The sequence below is a fragment of the Megalobrama amblycephala genome, linkage group LG14 (assembly GCF_018812025.1).
Source record: "Megalobrama amblycephala isolate DHTTF-2021 linkage group LG14, ASM1881202v1, whole genome shotgun sequence".
Classification (NCBI taxonomy): Eukaryota; Metazoa; Chordata; class Actinopteri; order Cypriniformes; family Xenocyprididae; genus Megalobrama; species Megalobrama amblycephala.
Window position 1 is genome coordinate 19,152,064 of NC_063057.1, and position 12,338 is coordinate 19,164,401.

At 35.3% G+C, this 12,338-nt stretch overlaps 1 protein-coding gene across 18 annotated transcripts in view; it reads right to left on the bottom strand.

Annotated features, from left to right (window-relative positions):
• ppfia2 (PTPRF interacting protein alpha 2) overlaps positions 1-12,338 on the bottom strand; it is a 269,017-nt gene that overhangs the window by 118,913 nt on the left and 137,766 nt on the right. The window lies entirely within an intron of this gene.

Genomic DNA, 12,338 nt, shown 5'->3' on the forward strand with positions numbered 1-12,338 from the left:
ACCTGTTTCCTACCTGTTTTATTTATGGATGACTGACAAACATGCATTACATTAAATGTATTAGTTTATGATAAAACTATGCAATCTAAATGGATGGAAATTTCATATGCAATTTAAATAAATAAATCTTAAATGTAGGCATAGATATATTTTTGAGGTTACTATTGATGTCGCATTTTATTTTTGATTTGATATAAGACAGTGTTTGCAGATTTCAGTCCATTCATATTGATAAAGAGGAGCTGTGACTGTACTGGCTTACCTTAAAAGAACTTTGAACACAATTATTACAATTGCATTTTCTATCAAATACACCTGTAAGATTGTCATTTCTGTTTGTTTTGTAAACTGATACAAAGCAGCTAAGCACAAATTAGCTATTTTGGGTGGTGTCGCAGCACTATAGTCATAATAATGCTTCTTGGTTCAAAGAACACCACCATCGCGTCAAAGTCAGGAGTCGTGCCCCGCTGGTCTAATCCATGTGCACATCTGCTGTGGGGAATCGCCGGCGTAATCCCATATGGGCGTAAATGGGAGAGAAAGAGAGAGGGGGTGTCTTTAAGGCGGTGCTCCTGTGCTCCTGTGGATATGGCACTGAAAGACTATGGCCCTGCTCCAACACCAAACTACCTAACTGAAATGGAACCTTAAAAGTGACTGATCTGAAGCGCTCTTTACGAGGACCAACTCCATTCATGTTCATTCACGAGCGTCACACAAACAGACTCAACATCTATAGCTGATTCCAATACAGTGTGGTATTAGCATGTTGCTAAGCTAGAGAACACAATAAAAAAAGATGCATTGCACACAAAAATATTGAGTGAAATTGAGTATTTTTAAATTGATAGGGCTATTTTAATATTAAAACTTGTACCCCCGGTTTCACAGACAAGACTTAAGCTAGTCCTAGACTAAAATGCATGTTTGAGCTGTTTTGACTGAAAGCAACTTGTACTGACATATCTTAAAATATGTCAGTGCTATTATAATGCATTGTCTTTTTCTTGTTTACAAAAGCTACTTAAATGCCCTAATTGAACCAAGGCCTAATCCTGGCTTAATCTAAGCCCTGTCTGTGAAACTGGGCCTAAGTGAAATAAAATAAAATTTTCTGCTTGCCCACTTAGGTCAGTGACTAACTTTTTACTGTATATATATATATATATATATATATATATATAAATAAATAAATAAATAAATAAATAAATACATACATACATACATACATACATAAATAAATAAATAAAATTTCTCATTGTATATATTTATTATTTCTTCTTATTATTTTATTTAAACATTATTTTAAAAATAAAAAAAAATATTATTTTATTTAGAAATATTATTTTATTTATATATTGTATTATTTATAAATTATTTACATATTATAAAATATTAATTAGTTAATTAATTATTAATAATTAGTATTATTATTTATAAGTATATATTAAAATAAAAATTGTACATTTATTATTCAATTTCTTAAATATCATTGAAATATTAAATATTTTATTTAACAAAATATATATATATATTATTTTATTTAGAAATATTATATTATTTATATATTATATTTTATATTATATTATTATACATATTTATTATAAAATATTAATTTGTTAATTAATTATAAATAATTATTATTATTAGTTATAATAATACACACAAGTTAAATTGATTAAATTTTAAGAAAATTGAAATAATAGCTCAAAATTATAGTTATTACAATTATAAATAAATAAAATCCTTTGGCCAAGTGTGCACATACTGGTCAACTACGTAGCAGGTTTCATTGCGATATGGGACAAACAATCTCACCTTAAAGGTGCCCTAGAACTTTTTTTAAAAAGATGTAATATAAGTCTAAGGTGTCCCCTGAATGTGTCTATGAAGTTTCAGCTCAAAATACCCCATAGATTTTTTTTAAATTCATTTTTTAACTGCCTATTTTGGGGCATCATTATAAATGAGCCAATTCAGGGCTACTGGCCCTTTAATTCTCCTGCTCCACGCCCACGGAGCTCGCGCTTGCCTTGAACAGTGTATAAACAAAGTTTACACAGCTAATATAACCCTCAAATGGATCTTTACAAAGTGTTCTTCATGCATGCGGCATGTATGCGTCAGATTATGTGAGTATTGTATACTGTTATATTGTTTACATTTGATTCTGAATGAATTTGAGGCTGTGCTCCATGGCTAACAGCTAATGCTACACTGTTGGAGAGATTTATAAAGAATGAAGTTGTGTTTATGAATTATACAAACTGCAAGTGTTTAAAAATGAAAATAGCGACGGCTCTTGTCTCCGTGAATACAGTAAGAAACGATGGTAACTTTAACCACATTTAACAGTACATTAGCAACATGCTAACGAAACATTTAGAAAGACAGTTTACAAATATCACTAAAAATATCATGATATCATGGATCATGTCAGTTATTGCTCCATCTGCCATTTTTCACTATTGTTCTTGCTTGCTTACCTAGTCTGATGATTCACCTGTGCAGATCCAGACGTTAATACTGGCTGCCCTTGTGTAATGCATTGAACATGAGCTGGCGTATGCAAATATTGGGGCGTACACCCCGACTGTTACGTAACAGTCGGTGTTATGTTGAGATTCGCCTGTTCTTCGGAGGTCTTTTAAACAAATGAGATTTATATAAGGAGGAGGAAACAATGGTGTTTGAGACTCACTGTATGTCATTTCCATGTACTGAACTCTTGTTATTTGTCTATGCCAAGATAAATTCAATTTTTCATTCGAGGGCACCTTTAACTTAAAGGCAAGAAGTATGAATGTTGTAGTGTTCACTTGCCTTAAGGCAGCATAATTTAGCAGACAATACTTTGGGACAGCCTTCTTCTCATTAACAGGCCTAAAAATGTTGTCTAGGTATACAGCTCAATAGGATTTGGAACATGTCTCAGTAAACCTGAGGCATCTCAAATAAGCTTTTAAACTAGCAAACCTATTCTACCCCCTCATTCTGCCAGTGGGCACAATGCATGTGACAGCACTAATAAATAGCTGACTAATTACTGCAACCACACATATATGATCAGCCCATAAATGCACTGATGACAGCATCACATTTGAAGTCAGAACTGCAACACATGTGCTTATCGGCCTCTTCACACTGCATGATATGACGAGCTGAGTGTGATTTGAAATCGCACTGCTAACACAGCACTGTGCTGACGTACAGTTATACCCCAATCCACTTCCCCCTCAACTCCCCCACGCTAATCATTGCAGTGCCCAAAACTGCTGGCCGAAACAAAACGAAAAGTTGCGCTTTTAATGAAGAGGCACGGCCCCATCATCTGGTTTTCCTGACACTTGGATGGAGCGCCGTTGGAGCGTGTCTGCTCAAAGATACAGAGGAGAGTGAGAGAGAAAGTTTTAAATTGCTTTTACCAAATGTTCAAGAGGGGAAAGAAGAGGGAGAAATTTAGTGAGAGGGCCAAAAAGACTGTATTTGTATGTACTACTGTTTTTTACTGATTACTAGTTATAGGCAGAGACCAGTCGATGAAAAAAAAATATGACCATTTAAATGTTTGGGATCAGTATTTCATTTGTTTTGTAAAGAAATGAATACTATAATCAATCAGTGTTACAAAAGTTTATATTTAAAGGTGCAATGCGTAAATTTTAGGAGGATTTAGGAGGATAAATTATATATATATATATATATATATATATATATATATATATATATATATATATATATATATTGCACAACACACAATCATTGCACATCTAATCATTAATATCTTTTTAATATCTTCCTGATATTCTGTTTGTTGCATCCGGCACAATCAAACCCAAGTCAGTGAATCTCCATATTTACCTCTCTGTTATGATGGAATAAAAACATTTTGTCTTTCCCTTGACCTTTGGTTGAATAGAGCATTTAATCGAATACATCATTGTACTGAATGGAACAGCAGTAGTGGGTGGGCTGAATCAAGCCTTTGCTTTGTGGCAGGATGTAATTTGTATTTACCAAAGTGCCACCTGTGGTCCAGAACACAGATCTACCTTGGTGTCAAGTTCTGATCTGACACCAACATCAGAGGTTAAAGCTACAGCACAAACATTTCTGGCAGAAAATACCTCAGGTAAGCAGGATTAGTGATTATATTATAATTCAGTACTATTATGTTTAAATAAATTAAAATCACAAAAAAAAAAAGAAAAAAAAAAAAGGTCATTTTATATGCTACAAATGAATTTTGGCATCAATTATGAGATTTGCTAAAGATTACATTACTATATGTAAACATAGGAGATACAACATATATAAATTAAATATAAATATATATATATAAAAAAAACTAAATATCTATATAAATTGGTAAATATACAGTACAATACAAAATTAGGTCAATCAATCATCTGTCATCAACCTTCATGTCATTCCAATACTGTGGAAGTTTGTTTCCACCACTGAATAAAACATAAAAAAGGTAATTGCGACTTTTTACAATTCTGACTTTTTTCTTGTAATTGAGAGTTTACATCTCACAATTCTGAGTTTTTTATCAGAATTGTTAGATATAAAAGTCAGTCTTTTGTTTTTAATTGGACTTTATAACTCGCAATTGTGAGTTATAAAGATTGTGAGATTCTGAGAAAAGAAGTCAGAATTGCAGGATTTAAATGCAATTGCGAGAAAAAAGTCAGAATTGCGAGATATCTCTTTATCTCTTTAACTCGCAATTCTGACTTTATTTCTCATAACTGTGAGTTTATATCTCGCAATTCTGACATTATAGCTCTCAATTCTGACTATTTCTCACAATTGTGATTTTATATCTTGCAATTCTGACTTTATAACTCATAATTGCGTGTTATAAAGTCAGAATTGCGAGATATAAACTCACAATTGTGAGAAAAAGAAATCAGAATTGTGAGATAAAAAGTCGCAATTACCTTTTTTATTTTTTATTCAGTGGCGGAAACAAGCTTCCATATCAAACAATTCAACATTTCTCAAAATACTTCTTTTTCACAGGAGAAAGTCAGTTTGGATTGACACAAGGGTGAGTATATGATGACAGAATGCTCAATTTTAGATGTACGATCACTTTAAACAGCGAATCTAGACTGCCATCGACAATGAACCAATTGAACCGACACTTTCTCAAAGAGGTAACAGCCATTATCTAATATCTGTCATTTAAATCATTTAATTAATATAATATGGATGTCATCCTCACTGCAGCCTTCTCCGGAAATACATGATTGAAAGGGCTTTTCCACACTAATCAGGTTTGATTGAACAAGGTTACATCACCACGAACCCTGGCAGCGAGAGCCCTGCAGACAAAAGGACAGAGCACTGAATCATGGCTAATCAAAGTCCGTGTGCTGTGAAGTGATGAGATAAATGTGCGTGGAAGGTGATGGCTTCAAACAAGTTGAGTAAGTCAGGACAATGCAATGCATTAGAAATCTTTGAGATGTCTCATCGAGACAATGGAAGTCATACTTGAGATGGATGCGATTGCCATCAAAAGCATCAAAGAGCTGTATGCGGTTCACCGTCCTTTTGTAACCAAGCAACAAAAAGCACTATTTCTCCTTTACATAGGCTACATATTAAAACAATTAGCCTAACTAAAGTCTAATTTATTATTTATGTCTGAATTTAAAAGGAAAATTCTGTCATTATTTACTCATCCTCAAATGTCCTTTTAGGCTCATTCATTCTCAAGCATTATTCACTTAAATAATAAAGTTTCTTATAAAGAAGTGAAGCCTCTCACAACATTCACTGATGCTAGGCACCAGTACAAAGCGTCTAGTCTGACTGGTTTAGTATTCTGGGCTGGACTGAGCCTATGTGAATGGCTAAGAAGGGTCAAGCCATTAGTGCGATTAAACCTACACCCTCTTTCTCTATCCATCACAATCTCTCTCCATCCATCTCTCCAATAATGTTCTGACATGTATCTCACCCACATCATTTCTCATCACCTTCTCATTACTTAGACTTCAGCAGGACAATTGCAATACACTCCTTAAGCAGACAGTCCTCCTGGGGCAACCTGCTGTCGAGTGCCTCGTTCAAGTGCACAATTGTGATCGGACAGAGAAAGGATCAGTTCGTGGGTCACAATATACGTCGACTCAAATTATACAACCTAGTTGCTGAAAGGGAACATATTCTACAAATTTGGAATTATAATTTAAGCATGACTATTTTCACCCTCTCTGATCCATAATCCATGTCCCAACCAGACGAGACACAATAAGCAACAGAGACCAATGAGTCATTTCATGCATCTTGGGTATCCCCCACATTTCATTCATTCTAAAGCAGTATACGTTTTTTTTTACATGTATACACAGTTGAACGCACAGCCTTGCAAAGTATACTTCACTTGACTCGTACAGATACACAGGCAGTCAACACATGCGCATTGCGACAAATTGCAATACCTCTATGAGTTACAACCCATATAAACATCTTTGTATTCTTTCATGCTAGAGTTGTACAAATGAGGGTACTTTTTAACCTCTTCGCACAATCTCTCATCTATGTAGGCCTCCATTGTCACTGTAGCTTGCATGTGTTCCGGTCTGTTCTGTTTATGCAGGTTTTCTTTAACTACCTTGTGAATCGATGCCCCCAGGGCATGGTTGCTACCTTGTGGATAAATTACTGCAAAAAAGAATTAAATGCGCATATGCGACCTGAGCGTACAAAGTACTAAATTTCAGGGCTGCACGATTTATCACAATTTTATCGCACGCGATTTGGCAAAGTCTGCGATTATTTCATGCGTAGCTTGTCAGAGTTGTACGGCTCTGTGATCAGTAGTAAATGCTTCTCCATCTGAAAACCAGAGGGCGCTCTCGGGCAGAAACTGCAAATATGCCTTGCTGCCAAAGTAGACCATGCATCATTCCAGGAAATCCCATACAATCCCTGTAGCTGAATAAACAGAATATTGAAACGTTTTGAAACTGCCTTATTCTGTGTAAGAAGCCACTTCATCTCACAGAAGGATGCTCAACTGTCATTATGAAGTGAATTTGGAGCAAAACATATTATTAAATGTTTACTTTTGTTGGACAAGATGTTAATAAATGCTTCTCATGTCTGGAAAGATGTTTGACGCATATTGCTTTTTCAAATGCACATTATAAGTGATTCAAACTCGCAGTGCTTTCAGATGGATTAGCATTTGGAGACGTAGTTCACTGACAAGCCGCGCATAAAAAATAATTGCAGCTTTGCAATTTCATAATCGCATTAAGCCAAATCGTTTAAGCATGATTTCAATGTTTTTTTCTAATTGTCCGATTAATTGTGCAGCCCTACTAAATTGACAAAAAAACGGCGGTGCGCGTTCCATACGCGTGTATAATTCTGATGACGAAATTCACGTCACGCGAACTGTACACGCATGCATGTAAAAAGTATACTTTGGCCTTCAGCTACATAACTGTGTAAACTGTTAAATTTACTCCTGTTAAATTAACTCCTAAATTTTATTAATTATTTATTATATTCATATTTTTTTTATGCTGCTCACATTTCTCACATTAGATAACAGCGATCACCCCCGATTAAATAAACCAAAGACCCCCACAACCTCTCATTTTCCCACTAATCCCAAAGGATAAGCCAGGAAGCCACCCTTCACTGGCTTTTATTATCTGCTCCTGGGTAAAAGCTGCACTGGCTATGAGGGGAGAGGCCAAGATAATTAAATTATTCTCATCACACTTTATGACACAGCACCAGATGCAAAGGGCTATACATTTTCTATATTTTTTCCTTTTACTCTTTTTTTTTTTTTTTTTATGGTATGAGCTGTCTTACCTAAAGAATTCAATCTGTAATCCATTTATACCTTGAATTTAATGCAGGATCAGTGAGCTAAACCACTATTAGTTTAGACTCAAATTTCACGTATTACAGTAGACAGGTGTGCGCTAATACAGAGTCTATCGCTATATGCTTATTTGTTCCTTACTTTATGCAAACACCATTAACAAATCAAGCTTTGTGCTCAATTAACTCTACATACATATACACATACACACACATCAACACACAGACATACACAAAGCTTTGGAGAATGCACACACTGCAGCCAACAGCACTGAAGATGTGCTTCGCTACGCCAACACTAATATTGACTCTGCACAGTGTTTGGTCTGGAGAGGAATGCAGAAGAAATACTAAGAAATATCATCTGTACAACAAAACAGAGTGCTAGAAAAACACTTTGAAACTGACATCAGCCTGATAAGAAAGCATTTAATTATATGTGTGAAAAATACAGAGGAAGAAAAAGCAAGTGACAATGGGAAACGGTCACGAAAAGCAGGAGAAAACTTAAAACTTAGAGTTACACTTAAAAATAAACATGGTTTGTGCTGACCACACCTGATGAGAGCATCAAAAGTCAAGAGACAATGGCAACATTTATTGTTAATGAATTTAGAAAATGGGTCAATTCAACCAAGACTCATTGGAAATACGCACATTTCACTGAAATGAACACTACAGGCAGTAAAACGCCAAAAACCTTTTATTCCTTACACAAATTATGATTACAGGGGCAGATTATCAATCTGTATCAATGGTATTGTGCACTATACCATGTCATGAACTCAAAGCACTTTTACCATAGTGCGTGACATTCTCATAATCTGCTCCATAAGACGTAGTAAACTTACTTGGTAGCTCACCTGGTATAGCATTGCACTTGCGATGCAGAGCGCTTGGGTACCGTAACACGAGTCATGACACTCCACAAATATATATATATGTGCCCTCCATAAGTATTGGAACAGTAAAGACAAAATTGCTCTGTTAGCTGTGGTGTCAAGACAAAATGTTTTACCAACTAAGAAGTACAGCACTTTTAGAGTTTCATCCCTCTGTCTAATGTCAGCATATTGGGACGGTTTCATTTGAAGCAAATATAAATGTGTAAAAGATCATATTTAATTGTAAATCCTTTGCAAGCAATCACAGGAGCGAGTCTGTGACCCACAGACATCACTAGACTCTTGGTTTCACACTTTGAAATGCTTTTCCAGGCCTTAAATGCAGCCATTTTCAACGGTTGCTTGTTTGGAGGAGTTTCTGCCTTTAGTCTCCTCTTCAGCTGGTGAAATGCTTGTTCAAAAGGATTTAAATCTTACCACACCTCAAGACACTGTTTCGATGGTATATTTCACCATGGTTTTTGTCCTTAAAACACTCTTTTTCTAAACACTAATTTCTTACACATCTCATCCCAAGCCTCCGTTGCCAATTCCAAAATGCCATTTCAGAAATAGTAACGGAGGATTGAGCCTTGATAGCAGAATAATACAGCTGATACAGTTATTAACACACTTGAGAGAGAGAGAGAGCTATTTGAATTAGCCTACCTGAGTGTCTGTGCCTCTCTCACGGAAGCACTGTCTCTACTAAAAGCGAAACAAAACTATAAGTTGATCTACCTCAAGAATCGCAGTTATTACCTCGCTGGCAAGTCATTTTACAGATTAATTCGTCAGAGCAGCGCTGACAAAATGTTTCTGTATGAGTGTGTGTCCGTATTAACGTTATACAGTATGTGTGTACGTTTGAAAGAGAGAGAGCGAGAGAGAGAGAGAGACTATGTGCTTTCAGGACACAATAAAACGTATTTTCTGGCAAAAACCATGTTTACTATATTTATTTGCTTGGTCAGTGTTGTTGTGGGTTTTGTTTCTTTTGCTGTTATAGGCTGTAAGGAGCTTTTGAAATAACTGAATTCATTTGGCGAAGTGTAGGGCTGCACAACGATTAATCGCGATTAATCATTTGCAAAATAAAAGTCTGTGTTACGTAATATATGTGTGTGTTCTGTGTATAATAATTATGTATATATAAATACATGCACATACATGTATAAATTTAAAGGTACCCTAAATTCAAAAATTGAATTGACCTCGGCATAGTCAAATAACAAGAGTTCAGTACATGGAAATGACATACAGTGAGTCTCAAACTCCATTGTTTCCTCCTTCTTATATAAATCTCATTTGTTTAAAAGACCTCCGAAGAACAGGCGAATCTCAACATAACACAGACTGTTACGTAACAGTCGGGATCATTAATATGTACGCCCCCAATATTTGCATATGCCAGCCCATGTTCCCAACATTATGAAAGGCATTAGACAAGGGCAGCCAGTAACGTCTGGATCTGTGCACAGCTGAATCAACAGACTAGGTAAGCATGCAAGGACAACAGCGAAAAATGGCAGATGGAGCAATAATAACTGACATGATCCATGATAACATGATATTTCTAAATTGTCTTTCTAAATGTTTCGTTAGCATGTTGCTAATGTACTGTTAAATGTGGTTAAAGTTACCATCGTTTCTTACTGTATTCACGGAGACAAGAGCCGTCGCTATTTTCATTTTTAAACACTTGCAGTCTGTATAATGCATAAACACAACTTCATTCTTTATAAATCTCTCCAACAGTGTAGCATTAGCCATTAGCCACAGAGCATAGCCTCAAACTCATTCAGAATCAATGTAAACATCAAAATAAACACTGTACTTGCGCGATTAGACATGCTGCATGACGAACACTTTGTAAAGATCCATTTTGAGGGTTATATTAGCTGTTTGAACTTTTTTTTATGTTGTTTAAGGCAAGCGCGAGCTCTTGGGGCGTGGAGCACCAGATTTAAAGGGCCACACACCCTGAATCGGCTCATTTCTAATTATGCCCCAAAATAGGCAGTTAAAAAAATGAATTAAAAAAAAATCTATGGGGTATTTTGAGCTGAAACTTCACAGACACATTCAGGGGACACCTTAGACTTATATTTCATCTTTTAAAAAAAAGTTCTAGGGCACCTTTAAGAAATATATGCATGTATAAATAAATATACATATTAATATACATTTTATATTACATATAAATATAAATATTTTATATATAAATATAATTTTTTTCTTAAATATATACATGTATGTGCATGTATTTATATATACATAATTATTATACACAGAACACACACATATATATTACGTAACACAGACTTTTATTTTGCAAGCGATTAATCGCGATTAATTGTTTTGCAGCCAGAGCGAAGTGATATGAAACTGTCTAGACCTGCCTAGAACTACTTTAGTTGTGCGTTTCCCTGAAAATAATTGCACACCTTAGAACATTGATCAACCAATCAGATTTGAGCATTCAACAGCCCCGTAGTATATTATATATATATATATATATATATATATATATATATATATATATATATATATATATATATATATTAGTGCTGTCAATCGCTAAAAAAAAAAAAAAAATCTAACTTTTTTTTGCTGTAATTAATTGCCGCGCTTGAATGGTTTAAAAGAATTCGCATGAATAAGAGCGCAATCGTATAATATAACGCTAGCTAAAGGATGACCAAAAAACGGAAGCTGCATAACTGCATAAAATTATTAGTTTAACATGTTCAAAATATTTAAAGTTATCCTGCAGCCCCCTTGGAAGTTTGCTGAAGACCCCTGTTTGAGAACCACTGGTTTAAAGTACATTTTTGTTTACAACTTTATAATGAACAATTCTGAACTAGTACTGTGTTTGTGGGTGTCCAAATTTAAATTCAGGTTCCTGAAGCAAAACCAATCAAGACCTATACTGCGGTAAACAATCGTGTTGCTTTCAAAGCACTAGCTCATCTTCGTGTTGCGTGCTTAGATTGTTCAGATTGTTCATGCTGTGGCTGTACCTGGGAAATAGACTGTCAGGACAGAACACGATAGATCGTGCAGTTTGAAATCAAGGGGAAAATCACTCAGGCTGTTTTCCATGGGGAGCAACTCTCTGCTAATGACGAGACAAGCTGATTCTACACACACATACACACAGAAACATGGCATAATGAAAACATGCTCACTCAAAAGGAGCAAACCCATAAACAACAGGAGGTAAACCATGCCACAGTATTTTTAGTACACAGGGTAACCAAAAATAAACCTCTATAATCCACAAACAAATATCAATACAGATGGTTAAACAAGCATCTGCAGCACCTGTTGAAAAGCACTCTCATGAAATCATCATCTCTAAAGCCACAGTCTCTTGCTGATATCATCACTGCCTTGGTTACCATGGCCTCCCATTACAGAAATCAATATCTAAAGACACTGTCCTCATTCCAATGCATGAGATTTGGGTCACAGCTGAGCAGTGCATGCAATTCAGCACATCAAGACAATACACCACTGGTGCATAACGATCAAAGATTAAACCGGGGCAAGTTGTCACATTAGGGCAATATTATTGTTATTATT